Here is an 18,925-nt window from a genome sequence, read left to right on the forward strand (position 1 = left end):
TTTAAGCGTGTCATTATCCATCGCTTTTACTTTGCAGCATTTCTTACAGAACTGCCTCTCTCTTTCAGAGAGATGTTGTGTTTTTCCTGTGCATGTGTACGTGTGGTTTAGATCTCTAGCAGAGCAGATGAGTAAGGCTGTGGGCAGAAGCAGGGCACCTGTGTCGTAACACCATCACTAGCGCTGCTGCCCTCAGCTACAAACACACTTTCAGAATTCAGACAGCATCCAATACTGTGTCTACTTGTTTACTGTTATCAGTGTAAAGCCTGGTGTATCTAAAAATGAGACATTGTTTAATAAATATACACTTTTTTTTTTTTTTTAAAGGTTAGTAGTGTAAGAGTGTCTGCAGACACTCTTACACTACTAACCAAGTGGTGGTAAAACTGTGAAAAGTGCAACAGAGGCCATTCACCTTTAGCATAAAAGCTGCACCTCCTTAAATGTGTTGGTTGCAGATTGTGTTGGTTGTCTAACAATTGTTGTACAATTCCGTTGATAAAATTATCATTCAGTTAAACTTATTATTGCTCTTCTCTTGCTTCTGAGTCAGGAACATGATTCAAAGAGACACCAGCTCACGGACTCGTTCTGTGTGGCCCACAGGCTAATACTCAGGGTGCTTTTAGGCTTTAGACTTGTTTCTGTTAGGAGTAAACAGGCGGCTCTGTCTTTTCTCACCTGGATACTTTGTTGGATGCCAGGCTGCTATCAGATAAAGGAAACTCCATAAAACAGCAATGGCACAGAGTCAGCATGACTCCCCTGGAACTGTGCAATCTATTTCTGCCTTTATCTGCATGCTCAAATCCAAGGTGCTGCTTTTCTGTCTTGGTCTCACACGATCTGTCTGTCTGTGTTGTGTTTTCCTTCCTGTTCTTATAGTATTGATTCTGATTTCAGCACACACTGAGTGTTGCTTCCTGGTGTGGCAGCTAGGTGTTTGTTTATCTGTCAGCAAGCCCCCCTGCGGCCCTACTTATGCAATAGAAAAAGACAAAATATCAACGCTTGTAGCTTGTTGACATTATAGTGAGGTGGCACATTGTAACTAGTCTAAATTCTAAAAAGATACAATTGAATTCCCTCTATAAACTGTTGATAAATCATTTTAGTAAAAACATTTGTCATTTAAATTACACTGAATCTAAATGTTAACATTGTAACATTTTGCACTCACTGTAAAAATGCATCTTTTGCAGAAAGCGATCAGTCCAATCCACCCTTCGCCCTGCCTCATGTATAATAAAGCCTTAACACTCTGCTGGGAATTTGCCAGGGAATTCATAATTTTCCAGCTTTCTCTTCCTCCAAGGAGCTTTTACCACAATTCCACACCAGTAATATATGCAGCCAGCGAAGAGATCAAAGTTGCATAGATCATATTTTGGTGTGTTTCATATATACGAGTGCGCGTTAGCTGCTAACAGGCATGTAACTTCAAAAGCACCTGAGGCTTGAGGGCATGGAATACAGGTCCTGATGTCAGATACCTCCACAGTGTGTGCCGCCTTCACATAATGGGTGCATAGCATGAAGGTGAATCACTGAATGTGATGCCTCAAAGCTGTCAGTTTGTGAGTTCTTACCTTAAATAAATACAATTCTGCATAGTACTGTTAGCACACTGTGAGGGGGGGTTGTTGGTTTGTCAGGGTCAAATCTTTGTCATGGGGGGGAGGGCGTGTCTGCACAATGAAAATGTTACTGTATGTTAGATTATATGAAAACTAGGTTCAATCTACTAGTACCCTGTATTTAATGAATATTGTAGGCAATCCATAAAAGATGGATGACAATCAATTGGAGTGTGGGTTTGCATTTTGAAGCACTTGCATTTTAACTTTATGGCAAATGATATCTTTTTTTGGAGCCAAAACTAATTAGGTGAGAGGGTTTGTGCCAAATTATAAGCTAACACTAGCAAGCTTGGTTAACAGTGACTATTTATTTGCAATCCAATTAATTTCACAAGTAAAATGAGCTCATTTCACTGCACAGTCTTCCTGGATGGGTTGGAAGGGCTGTTAGCACAGTTTAACTGCACAGCAAACCATAGCAGGCTCTGCAAGGCAGCAGCACCTCAACTATGGTTGAAAGGATCAGTTTTGGTGATTCAAATTAGCTAAATTGAATCCTAGCACACAGTTAGTGGCTTGAAAAACTTGAAAGGTCTGAGAAGAGAGAAGGGTTTGCTTCAAAACGTCCCCTAGGAGGGATTCAAGTGGTATCCTAGTCAGATGCTCGAACCACCTCATTTGGCTGCTTTCAGCGTGAAGGAGTAGCAGCTCTACTCTGAGCCCCTTGTAGCTGTAATTGTCAGTGTATGCACATTGTTATACAAATGCATGTATGGCTTTACTTTGATTGCCTAAATCAAACTCTTATTACTGCTGATGGTTTAATACCAAGGTCCCATTATGACTCACTGTACCATTACCTGAAACAGAGTTGCACCGCACTCTTTTTATTGATTTGGTGCTCACGTTACAGCTCTACGTGCCTTGTTTGGTTAATAATAAAGTGAGCTGACCAGTCACTGAGAAATTGTGGCAATCATTTAAGGCGTGCTGTTGAGACATGCAGCAGACTGATTCAAGAGACCGAGCCAAAGGGCTTTTAAAGGTTATGCCATCATTTGTGACAGCCGGAGAAGAAAAAGAATATCCACAGGGACTCAGCTCTGTCTGACAGGCCAGAGATGATGAAGGGAGATAGAGAGACACAAAGAAAGCGAGGTGACTGTGTTGGAGTGAAATAAGGTCTAATAAAGGCATTGATTGCGAGCATAAAAGGACTTGTTTATTGTTTTGTTTTTTATCTCTTGGAATAAAGGTTGGACTGTCAACAGTGTCTGAACAAGTGAGTTTAAGTCCAGAGGGGAAAAATGTTATGCTTTAAATAAATAATAAAAAAATAACACAAACACCCGAGATATAAATCGAAAGCTTGCTCTCCAAACAACACTGTAGTGGAGCTTGTTGGACACAATCTCTTTCCCTCTCCCTCCGAGGGATGGGCAATGGCGAGAACAGAACACGATTGCTCTGTTTGGATTAAATGTACACTACAGGAAGCGATAAATTATATCCATGGGAACACAGCCGCTGTTTCTTTCCCACTGTACACTTCTCAAACTGCCAGCTTGTCTTTCTGTCACTCACCTAATCTCTAATACATCAATGATCCACCGAGAAACTGCTATCATTCCTGGTTTTACCTTGTCTAGTAGGCGCAGCAGTGAGTACGTGAAGCGTAAAACACTGCAGTGCATGCTCTGGCTGCAGAAGACATCTGACAGTCAAGGTTAAAGGGCCGCAAATCAAACCACGAGGGCACACAGGCGCAGAGTCAGAAGCCCAGGCAAACCTGATATCCAGCTGCCCTGACATTTGGAAGGCTTTTTGATGTGGGATGCGGAGCTGAGCCATGTTTGTTGTTTTTCTGCCTCTGCATTGCTGCAAATCTGTCCATTGGGCTCTTTCTCTTACTGCCTCTCACTGCTCGTCTCTCTTCACTTTGTCATCATTTTCTCTCTCTGCCTTTTTCTTGTTTTACTTACCCTTCTTATCCTTGCTTTTCATATGCCTCGCAATGCTTGAAATGCTCTGTGTTGCAGTTGCATGCATGTGCATATCTCTTAAATGCAGGGCTCTTTGCAGTGAATGGAGCAGCAGTTCACAAGCCCCCCTCCCAAACCACCACCATCACCTCACTGTCAGACTGTTATCAGAGTAAAGCCTGGTGTGTCTCCCACTGTGCCAGAAGGCGCAGACCTTTCCACCACCAGCTTTCATCTGTGCCTTAATGCAACAGCACTGAAAGCAGATATCCACACACCGAGACACACACATGCACACACATATCATTTGCCAGGGTTCTTTGACTGTGTCACCCTAATTGCGCATCCCTACTCTCTCCTAGTTATAACCTTGGTTTCCTGTTTGATGCTCAAAATGTTGTCAAGAAAACGAATGAACAGCAAATCTGAATGAATATTGACATTTAAGTAATCTTCTATTGTATTAACGAGTCCTGAGTCAGGTGATATTTGCTCAGAATGCTGGAAAATATATACAGTATGGTGCAAAAGTGTTGTGGCACGCCTCGTTTCTTTATATTTTATTAAGAAAACAAGACTGATTGTGTTCCACTATGTGTGTTTTTTCTAGGTATGCTTTTGCTACATTGGCATAGTGTTTAGGATCATTGTCATGCTGAAAAAGGAAGCTGTTGCCATTCAGATGTTTTACAGATGGTTTTGCATGGTGGGTCAAAATCTGACGGCTTTTCTGTGTTCATAATTTTTGCCCTACCTCAGTCTTTTTTTTTTCCTTTCCTTAGAAATTACTCTTGACAGTCACCCTTCCAGTGAGACCATTTCTGCTGAGGCAAACAGTAGATGGATCAACTGAAGGGCCAGATGCATGTTTCAGGTCCAGTGTCAGGTCTTTGGTGGATTTTTTTGTTAAAACCATGACTTTCAGATGCTGTTCATCTGCTGAATATGTTATTTTAGGTTCTGATGTTTCTCCTTTTGTCTTCCACTTGTCCAGTTTCCTCAACTTTTTTTAAGGGCACACTGCACTCCATGCTGCCAGTAAGTGTCTGAAGAAGACATTTTTAAGGGTTTTTTAGAATAGAATAGAATAGATCTTTATTGTCACTGTTACAAAAAAAGTGAAACACAGTTTGGCATCTCTCCGTTGGCAGCATGTAGATTTTTATATTCACATTCTTTTAGGATAAGAGAAGAAGATAAAATAGACTTAAGTTTAAGAGGTACCTACACAGTTAGTGAAGTGCCCGTTGCCCGCTCTGCCGCCCTCACCACCCATTGCTGTTTTCTCTTGTCCTCCACAGTACAGCAGTTGAACCAGAGTGTACAGCAGTAGGTTAGAAGGCTCTCGATGGTGGATCGGTAGAAGTTAATTTCTACTTCCTCTCCATCAATGTAGAGGGTGGAGTGCTCAGATTGCTTTGTTCTCCTGAATTCAATTACCATCTCCTTGGTCTTGGCTGTGTTCAGATGTAGGTTGTTGTTGTCACACCATCACTTCAGATTACTGTTGTTGTCGATCAGTCCTATGATGGTAATGTTGTCAGCAAATTTTATAATGGTGTTACTGGTGTGAATTGGAGAACAATCATGGGTAAAACGTGAGTATAAGAGTGGACTGAGGACACACCCCTGTGGAACGCCTGTGTTCAGATTGAGGGTGGAGGAGGTGTTCTCTCCCATCCTGACTTTCTGGGGTCTATCACTCAGGAAGTCTAATATCCAGGTGCACAATGAGCTGCTGAGTGCTAAGTGGCTTATGTGTTTTAACCAGTTTGTGGAGTTGAACTGTGTTAAAGATAGAACTGAAGTCCACAAACAGCATTCTCACATAAGTGTTACTATTGTCCAGATGTGTGAGGGTTGTGTGAAGAGCTGTTATTATGACATCCTCTGCTGGCCTGTTTGCCTTGTATGCAAACAGGTATGGATCAAGGCCTGCAGGAAGGACAGCTTTGATGTGTAACATGATAAGTTTCTCAAAGCATTTGGCTATTATGGGTGTTAAAGCAGTGTTAGCTGTTTTCTGCTATATGTACAGCACTGGCTGAGTTAGGTGCCTCTTGTACGCTTGAATGATTCATGGATTCGTTTCAAGTCACTTAACACACAAAAATAATAGTTTTTTTAAAAAGACTTTCCAGTCCTTTCAAACCAATTGCTGGACTGAATATGAGTGAAAAATTAGCAAACATCCAAGGCAAAACTTTTAAAAGACCTTCAGAAAGCCTGGAGAACTATTGCTAGAGAATACTTTATAATAATGCATGAAAGTCTGAGTCTCTGAAAGCAAAACATGAAGAAATGAGGGGAATAAAGAGGAGATTCTTCATTTCACAGTGTGGATTATACAAAGAAAACTCTTTTATGATGCAGAAATAATGGTGATCATACATTGTTGATTTTGTTTTATAGTTTTAGTGGTTTCCCCCTTATTTAACATAAAATGGTACAGCAAAATGAGAACAAAGCAAAAAATCCACATGTGTGTAACATGTGCAAAATTCTGCATGAATTAAAAGCAAGATAAGAGCATGCTTTATGCTGTGTTAATTTCATTATCTCCATGGACCTGTAAATGATGACTTATGCATACAGCATGTGCCTGATAATGCTTCCCAAAGGCATTAAATCTTTGCTGTATCATGTCCTGCTGTCATTTGTAATTCTGTTGACTTATCTTTCCAGATCAGTCTTCCTGCTTCTGGTTTTGGTGATGAGTCCAAAGCCGCTCTGTAATACTGACTCATGCTCACACACTGCAGCATCAGGATGACCTAAATGTTAAGTCGCTGAGGCAATTTAAACCATGGATTCAAAACAAAACACTACAAGTGTTGTTCTTTACAAATTGTCAGTGTGTGAGGCTCTACCCTGTTATCTGTAGTGCCCTATGAAGCAGCCAGTCTCCACAGTCTGCCACATGAGCTCACGATTCTAATAAGATAATCATATAGCAATGGAAATCACAGATCTTTCTTGCCACCATAATATAATTAACCGATCCCTTGACCTCAGATTCTCTTGCCACCAAATGAAAAATCATGCGCTTTATCTATATATATAGATATAGATGGATAGATCAGCTCGATATTTATCACGCATAATCTTCACTCCTTTTTCTCCCACATGGACATATTCAGCCATGTTCTCACATTGCTTTGACACCCTTTGCGTTCTACATATTCACTGTGATCACATGTGATTTGATAATCTCCAAAATGTACGCAGAGTGATATGCAAATCAATTTTCAACTTCCACTTTATTTATTTATGGACCCCAGCTCGTTCTTCGTGTAGCAATGATTTGGGGTTTGTTTTGTTTTGTTTTTTAACCAGTGGTGACATGACTGCTTATTTTTAACTCCATTTAAGCACTGGCAGTTCCACTGTATAATTCCCAGCCATAGGGCTGAAAGCACTAAATGTAGGTGTCAGGGGCTACATTTAAACGTGTCAGCAGACTTTTATGTTATTAATCCTTGTAAATAAGCAGCTCTTGGTAATCACACCTCTCGTGACATTTTTATGCCCTGAGGGCCAAGTGCACGAGAAAAGCAGGAATTATCAGCTCACACGTGAGTGAATCTTATACACCGTCTCTTTATGCAGATCATAGGACGTAGGTGTTTTGCGGTTACGCTCAGTACAGCACGGACTGCTCCTCACACCAACACCCACGGACCAACCGGCTGTTAGAACAGCTTAACACCAACCACAAAAGAGCAAACAGCACTTAGCCCAGAAGATGCTCAGTCTGTCGCCAGCCTGTTGTTTTAGATATGACTAAGATTGATGACTAAGCAAAGAAACAAAAGATTAAAAAGTATTTGCCTTACGAAATAAGTACTTTTAACATGTTTTTTTTTTTTTTTTTAAATATCGTGACAAATCTTTAATTTGAACAACTGTGAAAACAAGCGAATGAAAACAGTTTCGGTTTCTCACAGCGTGATTTTCTGTCAGTAGTTTAGCTGTCTGTTTTAGGGTTTTTTTATGCTGTCATTGCTTTAATTGGGTGTTAACTATTCACTTCTGCTTTCTATATTCCTAATAATCCAATTTTAGTAGCTATAATGTCATCTGTGTAGCAGTTCACTTTTCATTGGAAAGTCCGCTGCTCTTTCCTGAATAACAAACACACACAAAAAAGAAAAAAGTTGTGGATGGTAATGCAGAATTTTAATTTTGAAGTTTTATTTTGTAATCCTTAGTTGTCATGTAGCCTAGTTTTACTTCTGCCTTTATTCTCTTCCTTCCAATTTTCTCCAAAATCTCTCTCAATCAGCTACTCCTCTACATATACCTCCTGTAAAGCACTGCCCAGTTGTCAGATTGCATTTGAACTCTATGAAGTCATCCTTTTTTTATGCACTCTGTGATATCCTTTGCATACATTTTATTTATTTTTCGTTTTGCCCTCATCTGCAATGTTTGCCTTGACACCAGTATACATCTGTTTTATTGTCCATCCATGGATTCTCTTCTGCTTATCCTTATCAGGATCGTAGAAGCCTATTCCAGCTGTCATAAGACAAGAGGCAGTGTGATAGCCAGTCTATCTCACAGCTAACAGAGAGAGAGACAATCATCTGCACTCACATCTATTGAAAATTTAGAATCATAAGTTAACCTAACTCCACTAACTACATGTCTCTGGACTGCGGGAGCAAGCCAGAGAGATACACAAATACTGGGAGAACATGCAGACTCTGCGCAGAAAGTCCTCAGCCAGATGGTGGAGTCGAGCTCTGGACCTTTGTGCTGTGAGGCAACAGTGCTAACCACTGCACTGCCCTATAATCCTGTTATTCATCTATTAAAATGTCTTTTAATTTTAATGATACAAGAGTAAAGTGTCAGTTCTAAAATGCATTTGGTGAAATTTTGCTGTTTTAGCCAGCAAATTTTGCTTTGAATTTCTACTTTCTCAAAATCAATAAAGAGCAGGACAGAGGTGCTAGCATTAGCCTAACATCTAGTTTCTATAAAATATACCCCTACAACATGGGTATACCCCTTATCATTGTATTTAGTAAGCTATGCGGCTATTTAATGCCAACATTTGCGCCTTCTTTGAAGCAGACAGGTACAGTTGAAATGAACGGCTAACAAAGCTATACTGCTCTCCAGACTCTCGTGGATGCAAAGAAATCTGTAGGCTGTGTTTAGTGACTGTTGTGCCAATAATACATAATGTGGATGCTGTCCACTCTGAAATGCTGTTATCCCATCTTAGCACTGAACCATTTCTTCGTGATAAATGACTTAGAGACCACAAGTCTTCTGAGATCACTACAGTTTTGTGTAGTGATAGCACTTTAGCTGATTCTTTTCTCTTTCTCTTTTCTCTTGTGTTCTTTATCTAGTCATTTCTGGATCTGTAATGAAATACATTTTTCTCTCACTCAGTGAAGTGCATACATGTGTGCAAATATGCCATCAGCCAGTGAGATGAAATGCCTGATGTATGTGGGTCGGTGGGTGTGGGAAGGGGACACATTGCCAAGGATTGCTTTCAACTTGCTAAAAGATACAGCCATTTATGACAGCCATCTGTCCAACATGAAACTGTGTGTGTGTGTGTGTGTGTGTGTGTGTGTGTGTGTGTGTGTGTGTGTGTGTGTGTGTGTGTGTGTGTGTGTGTGTGCACTTCCAGGCACAATTATGTTTTCGCTGGTGGGTGTTTGGGGTCCAGGTGGCTGTATACTGTAATATTGTGCCCACAGTGTGCAACAGCATGGGGGATGTGGGAGCCCAGCACAGCATTAGTCATAAAAACACAGGCACTGATGCCCTGCTGCTAACTGTAACCTAAGGAAATGTGATATACAATCTTTTAGTGTTATAACCTATAAACTGTTTTAAATATAACCTTGTAAACTATATCATAATTAAAACAAATACATATCTGATTGAACTTTAGAAAATTTAGCTATCACTACAGATATTTAAAATATTTACAAGCTTTTATATAAGCCTGCTTTGTTTGTTGGCAGCTATCACATGATAAATTTTGTGGGTGGCTGAAATGATTTGTCTTTTCAGTGGGTTTCGCAGGCAGTGACTAAAAAGATCATATACTGAAGGCTAAAGAAGATAACAGATGACGTTTGGTTAAGGAGGTCTGAGTTGCTCCTTTTTAACTCCACTTGTTGCTTTCTTGAAACAAGATCAGATCCCAAAGGCATGAAAGATCTCTCTGCTTTGAGAATACGTTGAAAACAGAAGCACTTTGGTGAGTAAGAAAGCAAAGATTTCCTTTCAAGGGTGAAATCAGGCATTAGTGGAATATAAAAAATAATTGGATCGTGCTCTTCTGTAGGGCTTCATGAGCTTTTTGATAGTAAATGTGTTGGGTGTATCAGAGAAGCAGTTAAAGTTGATAAGCGAGAACGTGGAGGGAAGCACTGCACTTCTGAGTCTTTTGACTCCCACGGTGAACACTTGCAGGTGACAGGATGCTATCCTGTATTACAGATTACGTTTCATTGCCTTTGAGTGCGGTTTTGCATATCAAACCCATGACAAATCGTCTATGGTGCTTTCCCTGTTGATGCTAAGGAGAAAGACGGAGGAGGTCTATTTTTACATCCAGCCAAAACACGGTTTGAAGTGAAGGCCCAGCGGAGAGGAGGGGTAAAAAAGCTGCACTGATGTGCTGCTGTCATCCAAAGACATGTGGGGCTGGAGATGCTGTTTTATCACTCATGTTGTTCAGATTGAGACTCAAGAATGGTGTCAGTTATATGGAAAACTCTTCTTTCAGTGAGGGTCTTGGCTCAAATGAGGCTGTTCCACCACTTGTCAGCAACTACTGGATAGTTTGTCATGGCATTTTTTTATAGACTGCCATGGTCCTGAGAGCAGGAATACCACTATCTTTAGTAATACTCGGTTTTACTGATGCTTCATCTACTATCACTATATGGCTAATGTTTATGAAATTTAATTAAATGGCCCAACTACTGATTGAAATTAGCAATTGGATTAATTTAGTTATTTAATTATTTTGCACACATGTGACCAAACCTTTCCACCAAATCCAATCATCAGGTTTTAATTTATTTAAGCTTAAGACCAAATATATCAGCTAAATGTTAGCATGTTAGCATTGTTTGCATTTGTTATATCACCAGTATCACGTTAGCATGCTAATGTTCATCACAAAATTGCTACTATGGCTTGAGTCCTGTCTTCCTCCTATCGCCCACATCTGGTCATTGCAGATAGCTGCCCCTTCCTAAGCCTGGTTCTGCTAGAGGCTTAACAGGAAAGTTAACAGGAAACAGGAAAGTTTTTTTTATTCCACTGTCGCCAAGTGCTTGCTCAAAGGAGGCAGTTTGATTGTTGGGGGTCTTCTTTGTATTACAGTAGTGCCTTTACCTTATAGCATAATGTACTTTGAGACGACTACTGTTGTGAGTTGACGCCATATATAGATAAGTCCTAAATCACAAAGTGTTCACCAGCAATGGGCTCTTAGAATAGAATAGAATAGAATAGAATAGAATTCAACTTTATTGTCATTGCACATGCACAGGTACAGGGCAACGAAATGCAGTTTGCATCCATCCATCCTTCATGCCCAATTAAGGAACGTAGTGTTTTTTTACTTTATTTTCAATGATTGGTTGGTTTAGGTACCTAAACAACTTGGTAATAATCAGGAAAAAAATCATGGTTTGTGTTATAATGAATGCTATTTATTCCTGCTGTACTATTTATGTTTTATTCTGCCACAGTTGCTGTGGAGCACCCACAATTTTGTTGTACGTGTGCAATGACAATAAAGGGCTAATCTTCTTCTTCTGCTTCTACAGCATTTATCCTCACCACTGACACTTCTGGTTATTAACATTTAACGCCAAAGGTTTATGTTATATCTCAAGGGTGAAATGGGTTTCATATGTGGGGTGCGTACAGTGTTTAAGACAGTGCATATCTGTGTGTACATTCATGTACATATGCATCAGATGTTTATGTATTTAAGTGAATATTACTGAGCTGTTATGGACAAATTATAACCTAAGACATTATTGCACAGACAGTATAAGAAGAGCAAATGAGAGCTACACTAAATGTTCCCATACAGCAAATGTGCTGTGTAAGCAAATGAATTAAGGCCAATATTTCTATATATAGATCCTTCGTCAGAAGTATTGGGTTGTGAAATCCAGTCTTCATATGGTACAATGTACAAAGAGGGGGATTTTTCTAGCCTATTTTCGTTGCTATATTTAGAGGCCTGTTTCTATTGGAGATGAGGATATTGCCCGCTGTTCACAAGCTGAAGGAGGCATATGTCACCCCCCACCCCTCCCCAAAATGAACACCACCACCTGACCTACACTTCCTGGTGTGAATTAAATCAAAGCTAAGGAGTGCTGAGAAAACTTGATAGGCAGTGGTCTCTTGAGATAAGCTAGTGTCATTTTTGCTTCAGCTGTCCTGCAAAGAAAACTGGCCTTGTGTAGTGTCACTTTTTGACATAAAGCAGTTGTAGTTACCCGGTGGTCTGAAGCACAAAGGAGGTTAGAAGGGAAAAAATAAGTGGAAACTTAAATAATCCAGGGCTGTCCCCAAATGAAACATGAAAGCTCTATACTATAGTTTTAAAATGCATTGCTGAGCACGTGATCTTTTATCCCCTTTGTTTACTACAACTTGTTGTGTTCCAAAAGCAAAGAAGTCTTGGCTGATCTCTCTTCTCTTCTCTTCTCTTCTCTTCTCTTCTCTTCTCTTCTCTTCTCTTCAAGCATTTACTTTGATTTATGTGTCACAGATGCTAAGTTTATTTGGGGTCATGGGCCAGAGATGAAAAGTGATGGTGGTTGAGTGGCGGAAATGCTGAGCAATTTTCAGAACCCATCTGGGCTTGTAGAACTGTCTGTGGCAATGGCTGACTTGGTCTTCCATCTGTCATCTCCAGCCATATGTACTCCCGTGCTCTGCCCAGAACATGTGGGTCCCAATGAGATGAAAGTCAGAGAAAACAGGAAGAAATGTCATTATCTTGGGAAGAAACATGGGGGAAGTGGATTGGGAAGAGGAGAGGAGGCAAAACGAGCACCTGAGCAGACTGCTCGGGTGACTCGACCTGTCCTCAGTACACTGAAATAATCCTTTTAGAGTTCGGTCATTGAACAGATATTCTACTTGTAATCCTTCTCTCCATGTTTTGCCATCTTCCTCCAGCTGTTACCTTTGTCTGTGGGCTCACAGTGTCATATGGGTTGACACTGCAGACATTAAATGCACAGCAAATTCATTTTCATTATAATAATACACAAAATCACGCAGGTGCATCAAAGGCCCCTGAAGGTTCTTATCCATATCATATGCTATGAAGTGATCATGTTGCCTAACTACCCAATACAAATCTAATAAAATGACCAGTTTGTTTGGTTTTCACACCTATAACACCTTAGTACAACATCATATCATTTTCACTTCATGACAGTAATATTTTATAATTTATAAAACGTGAATTACATATTCATGCATGATATATTACACTGAAAAAAATATGTTGTTGGATTTACTTAATTCAATGGTGGACATTTGTTGCACACAGATGTTTTGCTTCGGCAGCAACTTAAACAATTGAGTTAAAGTAACACAATTTATTCATGTTCAATAAACCTGTGCAATTTGTGTTGATAAAATGTGACTTAAACATGTTTTGATGAAGTAATTTGAGCTCTTGGAATATTTTAATCCTTCACAATTTTCTCACGTTATCCCAACACGATTCAATAACTTTTACCCAATACTACTTGGTCACTTAAATACTACATGTTATCTTCAAATTACATTTTGCTATTATATTCTAGTATCAAATACACAATTTTCAAATGGAGGCCTTATAACAGATTGTATTGTTCTCTTCCAAGATGGTTGCTGGCATCCACCAGTAACCTTTCAAAACAAAATGTCTAATTTCACTGCAGTAGGTAAAGAATTAAACTGACATTACTCCTCCACTGAATCTACATAAATCAACAGTTAAATAATGTCAGTTCTTCCGTGTTCTCTGGAATCAATCACAGTAAAGAAATTAGACTGTTTCTTTTGAAAAATGTTGGGAAAGAACAAATCAAAACATTCTATTTAAGGCCTCTGACATCAAGATTCAGTTAAACAACAATTATGACTAAACAATTTGAGGTAATGTTAGTTTCCATTAACATTAAATTAGGTTACTGAATTGGCAAACACCTTCCTATTAACATTACCCATTTTACCCCAATAACTAAAGAAATTAGCACTTGCAGGTCAAAACCTTTATTCAAGAGACGCAAAAATAACATTGATACAGTGACTGTCAAAAAATACAGCACTGATCATACTGTGACATCTTGGTTCAAAACAGCACACTTAGAAATATTCAACGTTCTTTACTTCAACTGAATGAAATTGAAAATACCATTTCACACGACCCATATGGGATATTTAGACTGTATAACTGTTCATGCTACATCTCTTCACTAGTAAAAGAAAGAAAAAATACAAAGACAAATTTAAAAATGCTGCCAAACAGACAAACAGAACTTGTACAGAGCAAAAGGAAAAACAAACAACAAAAAAAACGGCTTGTCCTCATGGCAGTTGCAGAGTATATAAAAATGAACCCTGCGATCTGTTCCTGGAATTGAGCTTCAAAAATGCAGCAGAACAAGTGTGAGATTTAAATGTCCTCTCACCTAGAGCTGATCAGCTTGCATGCATAACAGTGAGCTTCGTTGCAGGAGCAGTTTTGTCTTAGTTGTGAGCTTTTCTTGAGAGCTGAGTTGCATCCAACTCCATTACCACCCATTGAATCACCTCAAAAGTGTAGCAGAGTTGTGATGGGTAACTCATGTTGAAGGAATAAAAAAGGTCCAAACAGCATGGCTACTGCAAAGGTCACGTTATCCAGATCTTGAAGAACAACATCAGAAAAGTCATTGCCTGGCGCATCTCTGGAGACAGATGTTCATTGTGGTTTTCTCAATCTGTGCAGTGGCCTCAGTCAAGTCCTGGTTAAACACAAAACATTTCTTTAAGATTCCTTTTTAAACTCATCTCTTTTGAATCTACCAGTTCTAATGTTAGAGTAATTTAAACCAATGCAAGCAACATAGTAAATAGCTATAGCCAAAGAGTGGCCTGCCATGCTGCCATTCATGGTCTAACAGAGTTTCTAAGAGAGGGTGAAAAACATAATAATTTCAAATGCTTTACATTAGTTTTTGTTAGAAAGACACCGGCCCATCAGAAATCCAGGTTATGTCACTCAGAAGATGTTAGAATTTAGACTTTCAGCCCCACAATTTGGTTAGCTGTTGGTCAGTTGGTCATTTTTTCAAACAAAAGCTAATGTAAATATTGGTGGGATTTTCCTTTGTTCACTAGAATGACAAATTTAAAGTTTTTTCACACTGATGTGACCCCTAATACAGGGGTGGGGCCTCAAGGGCCGGCGGCCGAGTTCACTACCAGGCCTCATGTGAACTTCAAATTATTAAAGAGGACTACTGGTCCTAACCAGTCCAATGAGGATCAAGTGGATAACTAAATGCATTTTTAAATGTTGCAAAGCCACAATCTACTCATAAAACACTCACCATGAACTCCTGCACCAAGATGTTGCAATTGTCTTTCACACAGATGCGGAGCACTTTGATGAGGGACTCCGAGCATTAATGTCATCCTTGACTATTATAACAAAGAAAACAGAGATTTGTGAACTTTTCAGTAGCACAGAAGAAAATGATCCCAGACAAAAACTCTTGACTTTTTAAACCAGTCAACATGCAACACCAGCATCTACAAAGCAATATCAAAAGTTCCTGTTTGACATCAACTTTATGGATATATAGTTTCCAGAACATTTATTTTTAAAAAAAGATAATTTTTTCTCAGTGGGCCAGTAAATGCATGACGAAAATTATGGCATCCTTTTAGTGGAATCGGTACTCACAGGTAATAGTTGACTGTTTCAATGGATGTAGCATAAAAATCTTTTACTGACCTAATGCAATACATATACACTTTGTAGTTAAAGAATTTTACAGTTCTTACTGTCATCATGGCAGCTACATCCTTTAGCTTTGTGCACTGTTCCCCCGATCACTTTGCAAACACTTTCAGCAGACTGTCAGAGAGAAACTCAGCTCCGTCAGAAACCTTGACTGTAAAGGCATGGTTGGGATGCACTGGAATGCTGCATTTTATCTGAAATGACATAAAATTATTTTGAAATAACAGCAGTAACTGTGCTTGGTTAATCAGTAATGTTTTGTTGAATAAAAACTGTGTTTCCAGATCTTATGGGATTAAAAAAAATCCAAAGATGTTTGTTTCTGATTTGCAACCCAACAACCCACAAGTTACAACCTCATTTCAGTTCAAGTGTGCATTAATGCGAGTCCAGTAATCACCTTTCTGGCAATACATACAGGTATAAGTTAAATCTATGGCAGATTTTGGATCTCTCAGTTGTATTAATAGGGTGAGTATGCATGCACCTAATAATTATAAAAAACCTATTATAATTAAGTTACAGAAACGAAAATAGAATATACTTTCTTACCATAACACCTTGAACCCACAATCCATCAGCTGACTCCTGGTGAAATGCAGAATAGATGTGGTCTCTCAATGTGCAGCAAAAAAAACAAAAACAAAAGGACAGCAGGTGAGGGCAGGAGGGGTAGGGATGTAAGCTAGCATAATGCCGCTGATGATATTAGCTAAAGCTGTTCAATGTCCAAAATCTCACTAACACCACGGTGCAGTAAATACACAATGTAACTGAAGAGTCAGTTGACAAATCTATTCACACAGAAAACCAAATTATGTTATGAGTGCCTCGTAATTAGGTTTAATGTGATATTACGGCTCTTGTGCCAAAGACAAATTCAAATGAAAAAGCGCCAATTCTTTGACAACAGATAAAACAGCAAATAAGCTAACGGCTCTTTTTTAGCATGTTACATGGCGACACTCTAGACGTTTAACTACATTTGGCTGAATTATGGTAAAAATGAATTAAAAAAATCAAGACATACCAAAAACGTAGAGTTGGCTGCTCGACTTGACTGAGATGGATGCCTTTTTTAAACCACGATCCAAAGCCCGCGAGATGAAATCACGCGTGGTTTCACGAGATTTAACGTTGCTATCTTATTGACTTACGTCACCTGAACATGATATGAACAATTTAATACACCCTTTCTGCATATCATGTAGTTTTTACACTATATAGTTACATTTAACTTTAAAACATGAGGCAATTGTGTTAAATGCATGCAAGATGCTTACATAAATCCAAGAGATGGCCAGTCCCTTTTTTTCAGTGTATGATATCATCATAATCACCAACAACAAGCTAAAAAACCAAACATCATTGTCCTGCTGAAAGCTGAAGCTGCTGGAAATCAAATGCTTTTCAGATGGTATTGCATGGTGGATCAAAATCTATTCTGTTCCATCCATTTTGACAAGATCTCCAACATTATTGGCTGAGATGAGCCCTAAACAATGACAGCGCCTCCACCACACACCGTGTTCCCTTACAATCTGAGCCAAAGATTTCAAATTTGGATTCATCATTCTATCACTTCTTGTTTACCTTCCTTAAGAATGACTTCTTGGCAGCCACCCTACTACAGAGGACATTCTGATGAGGTTTCACTGAACAGTTGATGTGTAAGCTGAAGGGCCAGAGCCATCTTTCAGTTCCTCTTTCAGGCCTTTGCTTGATTTTTTTTCTCTCTATTTCTTAAAGACGTGACTTTCAGATAGATAGTTTTTTTTTAGACCTGCCACTTCTTCTTTTGTTCTCTTTTTGTCCAGTTTTCCTCCATTTTTTCCTCAGCGCTGCACACCATGTCAAGACATACATTTCCAGCTTATAGCTCTTTGGGAATTTCCTTGTTGGTACAAAAATGCTATATCATGCCTGTATAACAGCATATAACTGTGTTGTCTTTGGCATTTTTATAGAAATTAGAAAAAAAAAATGTTTTTTTGTGATTTTAAAGTTACAATTTAAAATTGCCTCTTTGTTATGTTTGTTATGTAGTCCGTTATGTGTATAACAACACTGGTTAATGCCTTTCCATACACCCATAATAATCCCATAACACAATAGTGCCCTGCAGACTGTTCACAAAGCTCAGGGATCTGGGACTTAACAGCCGTCTGTGTGCATGGGTGTTGGACTTCCTCACTGGCAGAACTCAGGTGGTGAAGGTGGGTAGATGCGTCTCTAACAGCATCACCATCAACACAGGAGCACCTCAGGGATGTGTCCTCTCGCCACTGCTCTACTCCCGCTACACTTCAGACTGTGTGGCCACCCATGGCTCCAACACCATTGTGAAGTTTGCTAACGACACAGTGGTGTTGGGTGCCATCTCCAACAACGATGAGGCGGCCTACATGGATGAAGTGAAGAATCTGGTATCATGGCGCCAGGACAACCACCTCCAGCTGAACGTCAGCAAGACCAAGGAGCTGGTGGTGGACTTCAGAAGGAGTCAGCACAGAGACTATAAGCCCATTATCATCAATGGAGCTCCAGTGGAGAGGGTGCAGTCCTTCAAGTATCTTGGTGTCCACATCTCCTCAGACCTGACATGGGCTGCCCACATTCAGGTCCAGACCAAAAAGGCTAGGCAGCGCCTGTATCACCTACGACAACTGAGGAAGTTCAGGGTCTCTCCAAAGATCCTCAGGATTTTCTATACAGGCGCTGTGGAGAGCATCCTCACACAGAACATGACATCGTGGTTTGGGAACAGCTGTGTGAAGGACCAAAAAGCTCTCCAGAGAGTGATCCGTACAGCAGAACGCTGCTGCAGGATTGCGCTCCCCCTGCTTCAGGACACCTACACCAGGAGATGCCGGACTAGAGCAGCGCAGATACTGAAGGACCCGTCCCATCCTGGCAACAAACTGTTCCAACTTCTGCAATCTGGTAGAAGGTTCCGCATCATCCGGGCAAGGACAGAGAGACTCAAGAGGAGCTTCTATCCCCAAGCCACCCGGGCCCTAAACACACACACCTGCCCTCTTACATCATCTATAATTGACTGAGACAGGACTCTCTTCCAGACACTCTAAACCAAGGCACAATGTACATTCCAAATTCCTTTAATTTTAAATATGTTTATATTGTCTATTCTGTAAAATAGTCAGATGTCTATTCATATTAATGTACAGAATTCACCTGCTTGCTGCTACTACCGCACATTCACCCAATGTATATACTATATATATATATATATATGTTCTTCCTCTACCCCCCCCCCCCCCCCCCCATTTTTGCACATGTCGAGGAGCGTGTCAGGCTACATTTCACTGTGTGTTATA

The 18,925-nt window shown here is 39.8% G+C and overlaps 1 long non-coding RNA gene across 3 annotated transcripts; it reads right to left on the bottom strand.

Moving 5' to 3' along the window:
* Window positions 1–13,177: 13,177 nt before the first annotated feature.
* Window positions 13,178–16,904, bottom strand: LOC146555797 (uncharacterized). 3 transcript variants are annotated; one of them, XR_014889295.1, is made up of 5 exons: window positions 16,618–16,904; window positions 16,140–16,175; window positions 15,629–15,781; window positions 15,172–15,262; window positions 13,178–14,583 (listed from the first exon to the last, which is right to left on the bottom strand). It is a non-coding gene; the product is annotated as an uncharacterized LOC146555797 (long non-coding RNA). The 3 variants fall into 3 exon arrangements; XR_014889294.1 differs by having other exon boundaries at window positions 13,182–14,583; window positions 16,140–16,749; window positions 16,871–16,904; XR_014889293.1 differs by having other exon boundaries at window positions 13,180–14,583; window positions 16,140–16,904.
* Window positions 16,905–18,925: the final 2,021 nt, after the last annotated feature.

Source organism: Mchenga conophoros, linkage group LG17 (genome assembly GCF_057382185.1).
Source record: "Mchenga conophoros isolate Kocher_MC1m ecotype Shallow Benthic linkage group LG17, M_conophoros_male_GT1.1, whole genome shotgun sequence".
Classification (NCBI taxonomy): Eukaryota; Metazoa; Chordata; class Actinopteri; order Cichliformes; family Cichlidae; genus Mchenga; species Mchenga conophoros.